Below are 9,232 nucleotides of genomic sequence, written 5' to 3'. Positions count from 1 at the left end.
TTACCCTTTTTAGAGTAGTGTTGAGTTAGGATAATTTCTTGTACCATGAGTAATTTTTTTCAGAGAAAAGATCACAAAATATATTCATTATATAAAATACTTATATGACTAAGTACAAAATAAAAATATTTGCAATATCAAAACTCATTGGTTAAAAATGTCAGGGCTTTGTATGTCCCTCCCCCACAGTATAACCTCTGCTTTCACTATATTTGATGTCAGTATAACTTGAGGAGGAGATGGGGAAAAACCAGTTGTTTAAGGATATAGGTGGACCTGTTGCAACAATGAGAAGTACAAGTTGTCATGTCCAAAACGAGCTTTACAACGTCGGTGGGGGGGGAGGGGGTCGGGGGGAAGGAGAAGGATTGGGATGGGGGGGGAGGGGTAGGCTGGGAAGGGATGTGAAGGGTAAACAAAGGAGGAGGCTGCAATGCTTGGTAAGAAATGTACACATTATCCTGCCCATGTAATTGTAACTCCTCTGTACAGTATGTTCACAAATAAAATAAAATAAAATAAAATAAAATAAAATAAAAAAATAAAAGCGCCAGAGTGGATGAATTTCTGTACTTTACCATGAGGTGGCAGTAGAGATTAAACCAAAGTTTTAAAGTCCTCATTTAAAAATTTGAAGCCTTAAAACCATCAAATTTAAACAATTTGTTTTTTTCCCATCCCCTCCACAAAGTATAACAACATCAAATACAGTGAAATCAGGGGTTATACCGTGGGGGAGGGACATACAAAGCAACAAAGAAATCATCTTATAAATATGTTAGAAACACTAGCAAGAAAGACAAAATATTTAAATCCTTATCTTGGGGTTCATTTCACATAACATCAACTTATCTGCCCATTTCTGCTTGTCTCCGACATATACTAGTTATTGCAAATAAGGGAAACCATTGCAACAATGAGATGTACAAGATGTTATGTCGAAGGAGGAACTTTACAACTTTGGCGGAGGGGGGGGAGTGGAGGGGTGGGGGGTGTGGGAAGGAAGGGATGGGAAGGGGAAACAAAGGAGGAGGCAACAATGCTTGTTAAGAAATGTTCTCCTGGGGCGCCGGTGGCCCATGCCTGTAATCTTAGCTACTCAGGAGGCTGAGATCTGAGAATCACGGTTCAAAGCCAGCCGGGGCAGGAAAGTCTGTGAGCCTCTTATCTCCAATAAACCACTAGAAAACAGGAAGTGGTGCTGTGGCTCAAGTGGTAGAGTGCTTGCCTTGAGCTGAAGAGCGCAGGGACAGCGCCCTAGTCCAGAGTTCAAGCCCCAGGACCAACCAAAAAAAAGAAAAAAAAAGGAATGTTCCTCATTACCTTGCCCATATAATTGTAACTCCTCTACTGTATTTTCACAATTAAAAAAAAAAAAACAAATGTATAAAAAAACCCATCAAATTAAGCTATTTACAATCCCATCTTTTATTTTTTTCTTTCCCTTCCCCTCCCCTTTCATTTTTCTTTTTTTCATTTCTTCTCTTTCCCTTTTCCTCAATTCCCCTTTCTTTTTCTCTTTCTTTCCTTCTTTCTCCCTCCCTTTTTCTTTCCCTCCCTTCCGCCTCTTTCTTTCCCTCCCTCCCTCTCTTCCTTTTCTTTCTTTCTTACTTTCTCTTTCTTTCTTTCTTTCTTTCTTTCTTTCTTTCTTTCTTTCTTTCTTTCTTTCTTTCTTTTTTCCTTCCTTCCTTCCTTCCTTCCTTCCTTCCTTTCTTTCTTTCTTTCTTTCTTTCTTTCTTTCTTTCTTTCTTTCTTTCTTTCTTTCTTTCTCTCTCTCTCTCCCTCCCTCCCTTTCTCCCTCCCTCCCTCCCTTTCTCCCTCCCTCCCTCCCTCCTTTCCTTCCTTCCTTCTTTCCTTCCTTCCTTCCTTCTTTCCTTCCTTTTTTCTTTCTTTCTGCTTCCAGCTGTGATTTTATTTTTATTTTATTTTGTTGTGCTCTTCCTTGGGCTTGAGCTTAGGGTCTGGGTGCTGTTCCTGAGCTTTGTTGATCAAGGCTAGTGCTCTTCCACTTGAGCCACTGCTCCATTTCTGACTTTTCTTGGTAGTTTATTGGAGATAAGTGTTAGCCTAATCTCCTACACTTTAGGAGCCACTCTGCTATCTTAGGCCCTGCTGTCAAGCATGGTTTTTCCTCCAAATCTGGTGACACAGGCACATCCCTCAAATTAGCTGACTCAGGCCTTATCTTATAGGGTGACAGAGGCAGCTGCAACCATACACCTCAGCCCTGCCACAACAAAATCCCCTGCTCTCACGCACCTCACAAACGACTCCCCACCCCTAATAAAATTCTCTACCTCCAGCCCCCTAGCCATATAAACCTCCTTGCTCAAGGACAAGCGCTGTCCCTACCCCAGAGGGTCAGCCTGTCAGCTTGCTGACAATAAATTTTGCTGTATATGACTTCAGTCTGCATGTCCTCAGGGCTGAGGCTTTCTATAAGAGTCTTATAGGTTCTCTTGCCTGGGGCTGGCTTCAAATTGCATCTTCAGATCTCAGCTTCCTGAGTAGCTAGGATTACAGGCCTGGTATGAGCCACTGGTGCTGGCCTCAAACTTGCTATTATAACACCTGAACCACAAACATAGTCCTGTTCTTTTTTGCTTTTGTACTTTTTTTTTTTTTCTTTTTTGGTGCCAGTCCTAGGGCTTGAACTCAGGCCTGGGTGTTGACCCTTAGCTTTTTTGCTCAAGGCTAGTGCTTTACCACTTGAACCACAGACTCCAGCTTTTTTTTTTTTTTTTGATGGTTAATTGGAAATAGAGAGTCTCATGGGCTTTCCTGCCTGGGAAAGGTTTTAATAGAGACACTCAGATCTGGCCTTCTGAGTAGCTAGGTAACAGATGTGAGCTGGAGCCCTGGGCCTTCACTCCTATTCTTAAGGTGGCCCAATAATTTACTTTGAAAACACTCTTCTCAATTTGTTGTATGCTGACATGTTTTATTTGAAAAATTTGTTCAGAAATATCATTACTTGTTTTTTTGGAGGGGAGTAAGGTATGCTGTTTTTCTCTTCTGTCATTCTGTGAATTGTTAGACACACACACTATATGTGTGTGTATATATATATATATATATATATATATATATACGTATTTATATGCATACATATGTACCTTTAAAAATATAAAGGTCTAAAGATATTTGTGATAGAAATAATTGTGAGTATGCATTCCTATCATAATGGTTAAAAGAGTGACATTACTCTGAAAGGTGTGTGTGTGTGTGTGTGTGTGTGTGTGCGCGCGCGCGTGCATGTATGTATGTGCTAGCCCTAGGGCTTGAACTTACGGCCTGGGCACTGTCTCTGAGCTCCTTTTGCTCAAGGTTAGTGCTCTATCACTTAAGCCACAGCACAACTTCCAAATTTTTCTGAAGAGTTTATTGGAGCTAAGAGTCTCATGGACTTTCCTGCCTGGGCTGGATTCTCAGATCTCAGCTTCCTGAGTTGCTAGGATTACATGTAGAAGCCACCAGTGCCCATTTTACCTTGAAAGTGTTATAAGTAGACTTAAGACAATTGACTTTCTCAATAATGGGGAAAATCTATTAAGTTCCTAATTTAGTCCAAAGTCAAAGCTAAGCTAATTCTGATATTTAAAATATGATTGTCCACCTTGGGCCAGAATGAAGTCACACATTCCTCCAGTTAACAAATATTTAAACCTAACTTGATAATTAATCAAAATTGACATGGACAGAGAGAATATTGTTCTTCTCAATGTTAGTAACTTGATGTTTGACATGACTCTCAATCTTGTAAGCATCAACTAACTACTAAATAATGCAAGTGTTTGATTTATTCCTGGCCATGATTCTATTCCACTGGAGGAAAAAGGGAGCTGGTTATTGGATTTTAGCTTTGTGAGATGGAGTGTTTGCGATCTGTTTTCCAGCAGCGTACTGCTGAACTCCCCGCTCAGAAACAGTTAAGATGATAGATTTTATGTTATGTATTTTTGGACAATAAAAATACAAAACTCTATTCCAAAAGTCAATTTTTGTACCAATTATGATTATAAAACATTTATATACTCTGAGAGGAAAAGTGCTTTTCCTTTTGAATGAAAAAGGCTGCATTAAAGTCTATAATTTACAAAGCAGCTGTCAAATTGTAGTAAAACCTGGCTGAAAGCTCCTTGTTTTTATTCACATAAATATACTCCTTCCAACACCTTTCTGTTTTCTGCCTGTCGTAATCTTAGTATCCCTAATTTTCTTAGTTCTCAAATTTAACTAATTTCTAGTCCGTAAGGTGCCTGTAATTAAAAAAATAGACAACAGGAATTGGGAAGTACATAATCAGACAGGATATTTCTACTGCGTAAAAAATGACCCAGAGGGCTTTGCAAGTTGACCTGGATAAATATTAAGCAGCGGGCAATACAATATCCTAAAATGAGCTTGAAGCCTAAAGCCATCAAAACCATTCATTTCATGCCTCAGTAGCAAGCTGGTTCATTTGCAAAGTTCTGAATTACAAATATCTGAGTGGTTGCAGTCGTGCATATTTTTAATTCCAGGATACCAGAATTGTGAGGTTCAGGCACACGTGGGATACAAAATGAGATTCTGTCTCAAAGCAACTTTATAGATCTGTTAAACTAAATCCTTGTGTAATATAATATTCTTAATAAGAAATTATCTTCTCTTGAAAACCTCAATTCCAATAAAATCAAACGCATAGGTTGTATAAGCTGTAAGAATGTTAACTTTTGTGAACAGATACAATTAAAATGCTATCATCGGCAAGAGGAGATGGCCCAGTACAGTGAACACAGCCAGTCCCACAAATGTAAGCATTGTGTGCTTTCTCTCACTTGTAGAAGTTGAAGTGTGCATGGGAGAAACAAAAATAAAAGCAAAAATTAGTTCATAAAAACAGAACAGGGACTGCCAGGGAGATGTATGGGAAAGGGGTGGGGGATGAGAGGGAGTAATGGAGGGAAGAATATAATCAAAGTACATTGAATGTATGCATGGGAATGTCTTCATGAAACTTCTTACTGTATACAATTCACACCTTACCCTGTGCCCCACATGGCACAACCCTCCAAGTCCTGTGTTTAGATAGTCTGTAAAGAGGGACAATGATGGATGAGGTGACTGATCAAGATACACTGGGCACCTAATTAGACATATTAAATTATAACCCCCTTGAACAACCATTTGAAGATTACAAAAGATTTAAATTAAAAAAAGATTAAAAAGTTTTATGTTGGAAGATCACCTTCATAACTAAGAAATAATAATTTAATATATGGCTATAATTAATTCATCCATCTAGCAAATGTTTCTAAACACTGCCAACTGCATTATAAGTAACATAACAGTATAATTAGCACTCCTCACCAACCTCTGAAGTTAAGATTCTGACAGGGCAAACATTACTTTAAGGTTGCCACTTTAAAAAATATTGTTTTGCTAGGCACTAGTAGCTCATGCATATAATCCTAGCTACTTGGAAGGCTAAGATCTGAGGATTGTGGTTCAAAGCCAGCCTGGGGCTGGAAAGTCCCCTGAAATTAACCCCTGGAAGCAGAGCTGTAGTCCAAGTGGTAGAGCTCCTGGTGCCGACACACACATACATACCCAAGGTTTTTTTTTTTTTTTTTTTTTTTTTTTTTTTTTTTTTTTTTTTTTTTTTTTGTTTGGCTCCGGTTGTGGGGCCTGATCTCTGGGCCTGGGTGCTGTCCCTCAGCTCTTCAGCTCAAGGCTAGCACTCTACCACTTGAGCCACAGCGCCACTTCCGGCTTTTTTCTTTTTTGCTTATGTGGTGCTGAGGAATTGAACCCAGGGCCTCAGGCATGCAAGGCAAGTGCTCTACCACTGAGCCACCTTCCCAGCCCCCCAAGGTTGTTTTAAGTAGGATAAAAAAATACAGTTGATTGGGGCTGGGAATGTGGCTTAGTGGTAGAGTACTTGTCTAGCATGCGTGAAGCCCTGGGTTCCATTCTCAGTATGAAATAAACAGAAAAAGCTGGAAGTGGTGCTGTGGCTCAAGTGGTAGAGTGCTAGCTGTGAGCAAAAAGAAGCTCAAGGAGAGTTCCCAGGCCCTGAGTTCAAGTCCCAGGACTGGCAAAGAAAGAGAGAGAGAGAGAGAGAGAGAGAGAGAGAGAGAGAGAGAGAGAGAGAGAGAGAGAGAGAGAGAGAGAGAGAGAGAGAGAGAGAAACACAGTTGATTAATTATAACACAATGCATCACACTGAAACTTAATTGGCCTGGGTATAAATGTTTTTCTCCTCTACAGATTCAATGTTCCTTGAAAAAAATGAATGCATGATCATCTGCTGCACTTTCATAAGTATGTTAGGTTTCTCCCTCCCTCCTTGTCCTGACCCGCAGGACGTCAATGAGGGCAATGAACCTAAGCGAGAAGGAATGAAGGGACAAGAGACATGAAGAAGGACAGCAAGACAGGGATTCTGATCAAGCTGCAAATTTTTATTTTTTACACAGGGGTATTTATATGCTTGGAATAAGGAAGCTTTTTCATTGGCTGTTAAGGAAGCTTTTTCATTGGCCATAGCAGCTGCAGGATGTTTGCTTAGGGCAGGATGAGGGTAGGATTCTGTAAACTCAGCCTCAAGATGTTCCAGTGAGATAGTCAAGCCTAATATGTTGAGAGACTCAACTTTTGGCTCCCGACATCTCCCCCTTTCTTATTTAGAAAATTGACCATCAATTGTTGGCTGCTCTTTTTAAGGGGGTGACAGAGGCTCTGTTCCTCTAAGGGCCCAGGGTTTATCTCCGCTCCCGAGCGAGCGTCCTCACTTGGGGAAGGGAATTTTACAGGCCTTGGCATGTTTTTTGAGGAGATGGCTTGTGGGTATGCATGCCAACCATCATGCACCAGAGCTTGCCACTCAGGGGTCTTGGGTTTTGGGATCTCGCGGATCCATCCCCCTGCAGTCTTACTTGCACCCTTGATTAGAGCATTTTTTCTTCCTCCTATAGGTGCATCCTCCCCCAAGTGGAGGGGCCTATAGGAGGAGGAGTGAACCCTATCCTTTATGGCAATAGGTCTTGCCTGTTGAATGGTCAGGAGTTATGAATAAGGAGAAGGGTTTTCTAAATAAGAAAAAAGAAGGGGGTTTCCCACTGAAACAAGCTCATGGCAAAAAACTAATTAAAAGCCTGGGGTAAATCCTAGATCTCAATGCCTTGGTCTGCCATATCAAGGCAATGGTGATGAACCTGTATGGGCTTAGAAGCCAAGAGATTAATCTGTTATTTAATAAATTCAAACAGGAGGGTCCATGTCTGGAGTTCTAGCTGTATCTGTAAGAGAAAAGGAATCATCCTCAGGGGGAAGGTTTCCAACCCTGGGTTGTGGTAAGCCATTAACCTGTTTTATCAAGTGCTCTGGCAGCCACCGTGGGGCCGATACTAAAAATCCGAATACCCAAGTCCATGTTCATCTGTTTTTTGGGTAGCTTGGATGGGCTCAACAATTCCTTGTCCTGATTTTGCAAGACCCGTACCAGGGACAAAATCCATACAGAGCATTTGATGTGTAACCACAGAATTGGGATTAGCAAGGATAACTTCCATCTGGGTCAAGATATCCCAGCCCCATAGGTTAACAGGGAGGTCAGGAACAACAAAAGGAGTAACAGTTCCCCTATTGCCCTCTGTCAGTCCAATTAAGAACCCTGGAGCTGACCAAAGGGTTTTTTGACTGCCCTATGCCTTTAAGGTTAGTTAGGGACAAGGTAAGGGGACAACTTGGTGGCCAATATTTTTGGGAAATAACTGTGGCATCCACACCAGTATCCAAAATTCCCTGAAACTACTTTCCTTCAATTCGCAGGGTGAGGGTGGGTCTTTTTTGAGTGACAGGCTGAACCCAATATGCATCATAAGACCCCCAGAGAAGCAGTTCCTCGCGGTGTGGTCTGAGCAGTGGAAGAACCCCCTGAATTTAATGGGAGCAGTACCAATTGTGCAAGCCTAGTTCCAGCTGGAATAACTGCAATTCCATTAATGGCCGTGGCCAAATTTTTTTTTATTTCTCCTGTATAATCATTATCAATAATACCAGGAAAAACTTGGACACCTTGTAAGGTAGCAGAGGCTCTTCCAAGAATAAGGGCACACATATGAGACGGAGGGGGTCCCAGGGTCCCAGTGGGTATTATTTGAGGTCCTTGTACAGAGTCTAGTACTGTGTCGGTGGCGGCACAGAGGTCCAGTCCTGCACTGCCTGGGGTTGCCCGCTGGAGGGAGGCAATCGTGGAGAGAGGTGGGGGGCTTGTGTAGGACCAGGAGTTTGGAAGGGGACAAACCTATCGCCCCTGGGCTTGTCTTGGGGATAGTCGGGGCCAGGGGCTGGCCCTGAGGGAAGTTTCCTGAAAAAAAGAGAGAATGGGTTGCCCAAGGACATTTGTTTTGGATCTATATTCGTTGGCCCAATGACGGCCCTTACCACATTTGGGACAAAGAGTGGCAGGGAGTGGTCTACCTGTAGCTTTGGAGGGCATTGCCCCTTGGCTTTGTTTGCCAAAGGGACATTCACGTGCAAAGTGACCAGGTTGTTTACAATTAAAGCAAGTACGTGAGCCAGGGACTGAACTTTGAAATGCCTTGGTAAAGGCAGCACCTATGGCGAGCCCCATGACGTGAGGGGTCCCTACTCCAGCACAAAGCCTAACAAACTCAGAGAGGTCACCCTTGTTTTTATGCGGCCGGAGGACATCTTGACATGCCGGGTTAGCATTTTCAAAGGCAAGATGTTTAACAAAGGCACCTTCACTTTCACTGGGCCCAAGAAGCCTTTCCGTGGCCAAGTTAAGCCGTGAGACAAAGTCACGGCTGGACTGATTGATGGCGTGATTTAACCTTAATTGGCATATTGGCTTATTGGCCAAGGCCAGTGTGTGGATCTACCTTTTGAGAGGGAGTTTACAACCGATGGGCAAGCTGAGGGGGGCCGAGAGGCATGTTGGCGAACCTCCTCTCCCGTTTTTACAAGTTTTAAAATTCCATTATCAAATAGAAAATATTTTAAAATTTCATTAATCAAATTCCAATAGGAAAAGGCGGTAGCAGGAATCTTTTCTGGACCAAAGGTTTCATAATAATCTTTTAAACAATCTCCTACTCTTTGCCATCTTTTTGCTTCTATGGTTCCTTCAAGGGGGAACCAAGGACACAAGTCCTCTATGTACGAGAAAAATTCTAAATCCTTTTTCTTAACCCGCGTTCCCCATGTCTTGAGGGCCTCCTTG

The sequence above is a fragment of the Dipodomys merriami genome, unplaced genomic scaffold (assembly GCF_024711535.1).
Source record: "Dipodomys merriami isolate MVZ:Mamm:240054 unplaced genomic scaffold, mDipMer1.0.p SCAF_56, whole genome shotgun sequence".
NCBI classification, from domain to species: Eukaryota; Metazoa; Chordata; class Mammalia; order Rodentia; family Heteromyidae; genus Dipodomys; species Dipodomys merriami.
This window is presented reverse-complemented; position numbering follows the sequence as displayed.